The sequence below is a fragment of the Macrobrachium rosenbergii genome, chromosome 42, assembly GCF_040412425.1.
Source record: "Macrobrachium rosenbergii isolate ZJJX-2024 chromosome 42, ASM4041242v1, whole genome shotgun sequence".
Taxonomy (NCBI): domain Eukaryota; kingdom Metazoa; phylum Arthropoda; class Malacostraca; order Decapoda; family Palaemonidae; genus Macrobrachium; species Macrobrachium rosenbergii.
The window spans coordinates 38,493,822-38,503,047 of NC_089782.1; the positions used below are offsets into that span (position 1 = coordinate 38,493,822).

General features: G+C 37.3%; 1 long non-coding RNA gene across 1 annotated transcript; it reads right to left on the bottom strand.

The window, feature by feature from the left end:
* Nucleotides 1-3,937: 3,937 nt before the first annotated feature.
* Nucleotides 3,938-8,985, bottom strand: LOC136827663 (uncharacterized). The gene is made up of 2 exons (XR_010849833.1): nt 8,845-8,985; nt 3,938-4,047 (listed from the first exon to the last, which is right to left on the bottom strand). It is a non-coding gene; the product is annotated as an uncharacterized lncRNA (long non-coding RNA).
* Nucleotides 8,986-9,226: the final 241 nt, after the last annotated feature.

Genomic DNA, 9,226 nt, shown 5'->3' on the forward strand with positions numbered 1-9,226 from the left:
GATTATTATCTTCCTTAGGGTGTAATTTTTACGTCTTAACTTTTTGTATATATATGTTTTGGCTCTGAATTTGCTTATGATAAATATGAAAATATAAAGATTACATCGTTAATTCATATTCACTGTATACCTTTTCTGTTTTCCCTCAATAATTGTTTTTGGTTTCTCGCTAATTATTTTTTACTTGAACATTTAATTAATGTGTAACCAATTTACCGGCAATGAAATACGTAATATTCTAAGTTTTCCTCTTTTTTTATATTTAATTACATATATATATATATATATATATATATATATATATATATATATATATATATATATATATATATATATATATAAATTTATATATATATATATATATATCTCACATTACCACAGGTAAAAATAGGTAGGTCCTGACCGGTTTCGACTTTATTTCCAAGCCACTGAACCGGTCAGGACCTACACATCTCTTATTTTTCACCTGTGTAATGTGTGATAAATGAATCATACAAAAGTGATAATAATATATATATATATATATATATATATATATATATATATATATATATATATATATATATATATATATATATATATATATATATATATTATAAGATATATATAAGTGTTACTTTTTAAAAAGATTACCAAACAAACAGCCATAGATGTACCCCTAGCTTCATTCGCCTCTAGATTGCGGTAGAAAGCTCTGCCGAAACGTCAGAGAATAAACAAACAAAAATATAGAAAAAATTTTCGAAATGACGCTCTTATGAGCGATACATTTCAAAGGTCGAGGGGACTCAAACGTCGACGGTATGGGTGATCAGTCAAGGATTAAAGGGGTTAGCCAATGGCTACAGAAGCAGGAAAATGAGCAAAAGAGGGGAAAGTCATGCACGGGGAATGGACAAGGAAAATAACGAGGGGAAAAAGCCTTACTTATCGGATAAACTCATGGTATGAAAAGGGACGCTTGACGAGTAATGCTTTTAACCCAGTGTCGGAGAGCAAATGTTTCTGAAGGTGAAGTTTGTTGTCTTAATTTTTCTACGGTCTTCCTTCCTTCAAGGTACAACTGCCATCAAATTCCCTGTCTCTTCTCCTAACCGAACTTCGAATTATGTTTGATTGTTCTCATGTAATGTCTCACTTCTATCGCTATTTTTGGCGTTCAGGCCACCTCATACGTTTGCAACGAAGTTTAACAACAGCAAGAAATTATAAACAACTTCCATTTCTTCTTCATCACTTAGAATGAATCTGCACGAAAACCCCTTTATTTATAAAATGATGCTCCAGGGTTAGCAGCGGACTGCTACAATAATAATATTGGTGAAGAAATCCACGGTGGTGTAAGTGTAAATACATACTAAAATGATATATTTACACTTACACAGCTGGGGATTTCTTCACCATTTTAGCGACTCGAGCTATTATGAGATTTTCCTGAAAAATATTCTCGAAATTATCATGATCACCACAGCCTCCAAGGCCGTGTACCGCAGAGGGTCTGTGAAATTCCGCCACTCACATCTGTACGGTATTTCATCTTCGGCAAATCTCTGCTCATCTACAGATTCCCGTGTCATACTTCTCAGCCAAGTAGCTCAGGGTCTTCCAACGCTTCTGGTGCCCACAGGAGCCCAACAGCTGACAGTATCAATCGCTGTTCTCTCAAGGGTTGTGCGGAAGGACATGTCCAAACCACCTCCATCCCCCTTTCACCATTGTTTTGTATACATTTGGGATTTTCGAAATTTTCTATCTTGATATTATAATGATATAGTGTAGGTGACTCATTAAGAAGTTTCCCAATAGGGGCTCGGGGGGATGCATTAAATAAATGATGCAGCTTTTGTAAAAGTGGCTAACGTGTTGTATTCACGTTTTTAAATTGGCCAGAATTCATATTCATGTACATTTACTGTTGTAGGTAAAAAGCATCAGTTTCCTTTTTCGTTGTTTTGAGAAATCGAACTCCAGATTTAAACAGAAAATATCAAGTTCTTTTCAGTAATTAACAAAAATATAAACCATCTTCGGAATTATTATAAGAGAAAAGAAATAATCTTCATTTTTATTCTGACACACAATTGCCTTGCTTATTCCATCACTTTCGACTTCACGTGAAATCATTCTTGCCCCGCTAGAGTTGACAAGAAACAACTTATATCATCTAATGATGTCCACCGCTCGCGGTCACATCGCTTACTGCTGATTTTCAAATTAAATTATCTTGATCATCCACTCATATTCGACTTCATGTAAACTTATGCTTGCTCTGTTCGAGTTAAAAAGAAACATCTTAGATTATCTAATGGTGGCTGTACTGCCCTAAAATGGAAGACTGGAGTATCTGCAAAAATACAAAACTGAGAAAAATGGTAGATACTGCAGTTTTCCCATGCCTTACTACTGATTTTGCAGATACTGCAAATGGGACCCCCTAAATAAAACACTGAAGAATCATTCTAAAACTGCAGTAACTTGTGTATTAGTGTTTCACGAGCCCAATAGGTGGCTTATCTCAGTTTCGAAAATTTTGCAGAAACTGCAGTTTTCCATTTTTGGGCAGCACAGCTCCCGGTCACATCGTGTCAGCAAGAAATAAATTGCAGGATGAAAACAGATCGGTATCGAATTTTGAAACTTAAAAAAAAAAAGACATATTGTAGAAAGCATATATTTAAAACCAAATATAGTTTCGGAGCAACATGCTCCCTCTTCAGTGTGGAGACAGTGAAGGGGGGCATGACGCTCCGAAACTGTGTATGTGGTTTTGTGGTTTTGAAAATATTTTTCCTCCAATTTATAACTTGCAAGCTGTTTTGAAAATTATATTTTTAGTTAAAAAAAGGCTTATAAATAATAGCGGAGACAAACTGAAATAGCAGATTCTTAATTCAAAACAGGAATCAATCTTAAAAAAGGAGGACCGACCTCCTCTTATATTAGCAGACTGTAACGCAGACAGACTTTAAGAGTGAAAAGACGGTACTATTTTCCCTAACATTCATGCGCATTTACACGTGTGTCTGATATATTTGTGTATTTTTCATCGTTATGGTATTTTCTATCAGGACTTTCATTACTGGACGCGAGTGATAAACGAGAGTAAAATTCTCCCTAATTTCTACTCATTCTGTCAATCGTCCTTCATCTGGAAGTCGTGCCATTATTTTTCCTAACATTATTCCATGAACTATCGCTGATTGAAAATGATCTCAGACGTAAGGACTGATAATGGCCCTCAACGTTTGAAGGCAAACAGCTTCAAAAGGATTCTGCTAATTAGTTTCAGGTAAGGTCGCACGGCTTGAATGAGGGTACTAAAAAAAAAAAGGTGATGATGGGATAAGATGGAATAGCTTTCACGGAATGCTTCAGCTATGCAAAAAGTCAATGGCTTTCATAGGATGTTTTAGCTATGAAAAGAGAGAGATGATAAAATTCCCTGTCTTTTATTTCAAATAATGTATAGAAAATTCAGTACCCTCGAATGGTGTATCTTGATTAGGTTATATCATGAGACTGAACGAAAGAGCACTTCCAGACTGAATCACTGGAATTTAAGGATGCATGTCTCGTCTCCCATTCACTTAGAAGAAATTCAAGAAGTTTGACAGCAGTTACGTTTGTTACATAAAATGTACTATAAAGACAAACATCCTCTGTACTCTTCTTTGTTCGGTCTAGCTGTCTTTGCTCGCAACTACGCAGGCCGCTGCTGCAAACAGTGTGATGTTTTCTAATATCAGGTTTAATACTATACTCAGCTTGCTAGGAGTTTTATCTTGGCTTCTACTAAAATGTGAAATGGTTTACCTAGTGCAGTTGTGGAGTCCTCTGATCTCCAGATGTTTAAGCGAGGAGCAAATTCGTTTCAGCTCTCTGCTGCTGACGTCTCCTGAATTTCAGGTGTATCGGTTTTGTTTTCTATTTCCTCATCCTTAATTATTTATCACTTCTTCCTGTAATTTGTCTCTCTCAGAAGGCTGATTTTCCTTTGGAACCCTCTTGAGTTTATTGTCTGTCGACTCTATCCGTAAGAGCTCTCAGCTGAAGATTTAAAGAAAGAGAAAAGAAAGTTTGTAACATGTCACCACCCTCCGCCATCACAAAAATTATCTGCAGTTACCAAATCTGCGCATTTACAATTTTTATGACGATACCTGGTTATGATTACCTGAGGCATCCTTCAAAATGGACTAAGAGTATACTGTACATGAGTATGGAGTTCCTTCAAAATGGACTAAGCGTATACATGAGTATGGAGTTCCTTCAAAATGGACTAAGGGTATACATGAGTATGAAGTTCCTTCAAAATGGACAAAGAGTATTCATGAGTATGGAGTTCCTTCAAAATGGACTAAGAGTATACATGAGCAGGGAGCTCCTTCTTTTAACTACATTCCTACTACTTACATTTCCTTCAATGCATTCTCTCCCACCAAGAGGTAGGTAATTCATTCTTATAATGCTTTATAACTCATTAATGCCATGATATTTCTTGCTGCTTAGCCGCCATTAAATATCAGCATCTTTTAATAATACTTTTAATATGATATTCTGCCACTATTGCATGGCATCACCATTTGCCTACAGTAAACTATACCAAAAACCTAAGATGCTACCGGATAACTTGTAGTCAATAATGTTCAACTTAACTGATTTTCAGGGTAATGACAACAACTGCCCAAAAGTATACAAGTATAGAATAATTAGCAACTTCTACAAAACGTAGAAGCAGTAAACTGCAATGGGCGCTGACAATCGCACAGAAGACAAAATGATAAAACGTGCGAAAGTCTTCGGCAGCTGCAAAGCGCCGCTTTATATTTCATTATATATTTCGTCAGGATTTAGTTCCGCTTGCTTAATACAATAATGTATAATCTGAGGAAGTGGCATCGAGTCCCCACCACTGTGCATTCGCATTATTGAAACATGACTCGAGTGCGTAAGAGGATTAACGAAGCGGAATCGGTGTGTGGGAAGGTCAAAGTAGGGGGTATCTAGCATTCCCTTTATCAGGCAGTAATCACCTCGCTGAAGGGAGGAAAAAAGAAAAACTAAATCTTCTGGTCTTCTAGGATTGGTGAGGGACTTCCAGCATAAATGCTGACTTACAGCTGAACGAAGGGGATTAGCAAATCATTCTGAAATGGGAAATGAAGAGGGGGAGGATGGCGTAGGGGATAGGAAAGCGCGACTGATAAACGGTGTATATTGTCATGGAAATCCCGTTGGGATTTTCCTCTCAGAATAATCCCCTGGTCGAAAGTAATTCTTCCAAAGCCGTGTTCGTGATAATATCCTCCCGCTGCTACTAAGCACGCTAATGAAAGTAGCCATTGACCCATGGAAAATAACACTCAACTGGATACAAAAGTCTCGATTTTAAGATTTCACCAGTGCTGAAAACGTTAAAATATAAAATAAACACGAATGAAAAAATATCCAATAACTCGACTGGATTCAGTAATACTAATCTCTTTGTACAGATAAGGAAAAAAAAGCTTCGGGCTCTTGTCTAGTAATGCTTTTGAGCCGTTTTAGCTTTCTGTAAAAGAAAACTATTGCGCCGGCTTTGTTTGTCCGTCCGCACTTTATTCTGTCCGCCCTCAGATCCTAAAACCTACAGAGGCTAGAGGGCTACAAATTGGCATGTTGATCATTCACCCTCCAATCATCAAACATACCAAATTGCAGCCCTCTAGCCTCAGTAGTTGTTATTTTATTTAAGGTTAAAGTTAACCATAATCGTGTGTATGGCAACGATATAGGATAGGCCACCACCAGGCCGTGGTTGAGTTTCATGGACCATGGCTCATACAGCATTACACCGAGACCAACGAAGATCTATTTTCGGTGGCCTTGATTATACGCTGTAGCGACTGTACAGAAAACTCGATTGCGCCTAAGAAACTTTGGAGCATTTTTTACTTGTTTTTTTTTTTTTTCTTAGTTTATCCAAAGCCATCGTAATCTCCATTGATTACCGTCATGGTTAGCATTAAAATATTTTTATAAAAAGCGGTTTTGACAAAATTCATAACCAAAAAGAAGCGATCTGAACAGGAATTATGAATGAAAATCTTTATGCTTCATCTTTTAAAGCTTTTTAAATAAAAACAAACACATATTTAATAAGCGTCATAAAATAGCAGGCGTAAGGAAAAGTTCTTAACAATTTGAGAGCATTCCCGCGAAACGTGTTGCAAGTAAAAGCGAGGATTTTACTTTCGAGTATTTTCAGAGCTATTTAAAGAACAGTCGAGTTAAAAGACTAAAAAAAAAAATAAAAAATAACTCGAAGTAAAATCCACGCATAAAAAAACCTCATCTATCGCCCGTGGGAGGCAAGAGAGAGAGAGAGAGAGAGAGAGAGAGAGAGAGAGAGAGAGAGAGAGAGTGATACGGCTCTTAAATAGCTTTAATGCATCACCCAGATAAGTCGAGTCGATTGAAAATAAACTCTCTGAAGTTTATTCCCGTCGAGATCGTTCTTTGAAATGTGGTACTGCCAGCTGCGTGAAGTCGCCACCTCCCAAACTGGTTTCCTGGACCCCTCCCCCCCTCCTCCACCCTCCCCTTCTAGCTAGCACAACACCCCCAAACCCCAACCCTTGAACTCGAACGGGAAAAGAGGTCAGACGAATGGCCGACGAAACTTGTTAATTTGTATATGCAAGGACAATTTATGAGAGGGTAATTAAAGGCTTTCAGAAGTGATGACAGTGCGTTAACTTCTGAAGTTCTCTGGCGCTGGTTAGACACGAAGAGGACTTGCCGGGGGTGGGGGAGGGGGGGGGGAGAGGATGCTAGTGATGGCCCGTTATATTATGCAAGGCCCTGGGAATACGTCATTCAGTTTAATCTGCTTAGGAGCCGGAAAAACGCGACAGAGGCTTAGTAGATGACCAGTCGTACTTGCTCTTGCAATGTTTATATACACGACGCGACTTCAGAAGAAACTGTTGAAACTGCTTTGCCTAAAACTCACTCATATTCAGAATGCTCTTCCTAAAACATGTAAAGATTGTCAAAGACGGTTTTCATTTTTTTGTTTTTTGTTTTAGTTTTTCTAAACCTCTTACAGCAGATTTGTTTTCTAGACCCTACGAGGAAAATAAATCTGCCGGAAGAGGCTTAGAGAAGATTGGGGGGGAAAAACATAATATATAACATTTTAGAGTCTCTTTCCGAAGTGCATCTTATGATCGAGAAATAAAACTCTCGGGACTGAAACACAAAAGCAGGAGGAGGAGGAGGAGGAGGAGGAGGAGGAGGAGGAGGAGGAGGAGGAGGGAGGAGGAGGAGGAGGAGGAGCAGGGGGAGGAATTAGTCCGCCGACGTACTACTGTCCGGAATGAACTGAGCGAATGACGCCATTCCGGATTTTAAGAATCGTCGGGATTTACCCGATCGGATTAGAGTCGTTATTCCCGAGGGGATGGAGGCTATTGGAAAGTGTTAAAGGGATGAACCTTTCAAGTATTTTAGGTTTAGAAAAAAAATTTTTTTTTTTTAAGGAATTTGTAACAACTGACGAAGGCAATATAATGGGTGTTTTTCTGATGTTGTAATTCCCACATTGATAAGACTCAATCCTTTCAAGAGGAAAAATTTAGATATTTTAGGATTTACTAAATATATATATATATATATATATATATATATATATATATATATATATATATATTATTTTTTATATTTTTTAAGGAATTTGTGATACTTAACTTTGGCAATAATAATGAGAAGTTTTTATCATGTTCTTAATCACACATCGATATGATTCAGAAGAATTATTATGTCGATGACATATACATCCTTTCAAGAGGAAAAATTTACAGATATTTAAGTTTTTACTAAAAGAACCCTATTTTTAAAGGAATTTGTGACATCTGACAGAGGCAATATAATGGTGGAGTTTCCGTTAAGTTATTCATCACACATTGATATGATTCAATAGAATTATTATGTCGATGATATATAAATCATTTTCATATGAAAAATTTACAGGCAAGAGCCCGTGCCATCACATAGTTGGCTTAGCCTAAAACGAATGAAGAGGAAAAACGGAAATTAAAATGAGATAAATTCACTAAAAAAAATGCATCAACTTAGTTTTTGATATATTTTTTTTGCAAATTTTCAAATGATATTGCAAGTAATGATGCACAGAAAAGTAACATTCATGGAAATATAACTGGGAGATATATTCGATGAGATTAATATAACAAGTAAAAAAATGCGCCGAAGTTCTTCGGCGCAATCGATTTTTCTGTACGGCGCATGATCAAGACCTCCGAAAATACATCTATCGTCCGGTGGTCTCGGTATAATGCTGTGTGAGCCAGGGCCCGTGAAACTCTCAGCCAGCCGTGGTGGCCTGTGTTGTTGCGTTGCCAGGAGCACGATTATAGCTACATTTAACCTTAAATAGAAAAAAAACTACTGAGGCTACAGGGCTGCGATTTGGTATGTTTGATGACTGGAGGGTGGATGATAAACATACCAATTTGCAACCCTCTAGCCTCTGTAGTTTTTAAGATATGAGGGCGGAAAGAAAAAAGTGCGGACGGACAGACAAAGCCGGCACAATAGTTTTCTTTTCAGAAAACTAAAAACAATGACTGCCTCTGACAAGCAATTATGTACTCGATTCGCCAAATAGATTCGGTTAATGGTATCTTTCCCTAGACACTATTTACGAATATACCCCAGAAAAAAAAAATGTAAGTAATAAAAAAGAAATAATTAAAAATGTCATTACTGACATGAATAAACTTGCTTTATTCCTCTGAAGAGAAAATAACGCAGTATATCTGTAACAAAGTTCTTGGTACTTACCGATCTGAAGTATTCAGTACGATGCTTGCTTTTGCTGAAAGCACTGAAGATTGTTTGCGAAATGCAGATATAACCATAAGTTTGATACAAGTCCCCGTTTCATTTTCATCCGAAATGAGATGTTTTACAATGACTGACCTTTTTTTCATGTTTTACGGCCATAATCTGGAAGAAAAAAAAAGTATAATCATCAATTACGAGACAGCCATCCCCTTAGGGAAGTAGTGCCGCCAGTGAACCTCAAGGGGTGCACTGTAGGCATTACTAAAGGTTCTTCGCAGCGTCCCTTCGGCCCCTAGCTGCAACCCCTTTCATTTCTTCTACTGCACTTCCATTCATATTATCTATCTTCCATCTTGCTATCCATCCTGTCCTAACAATT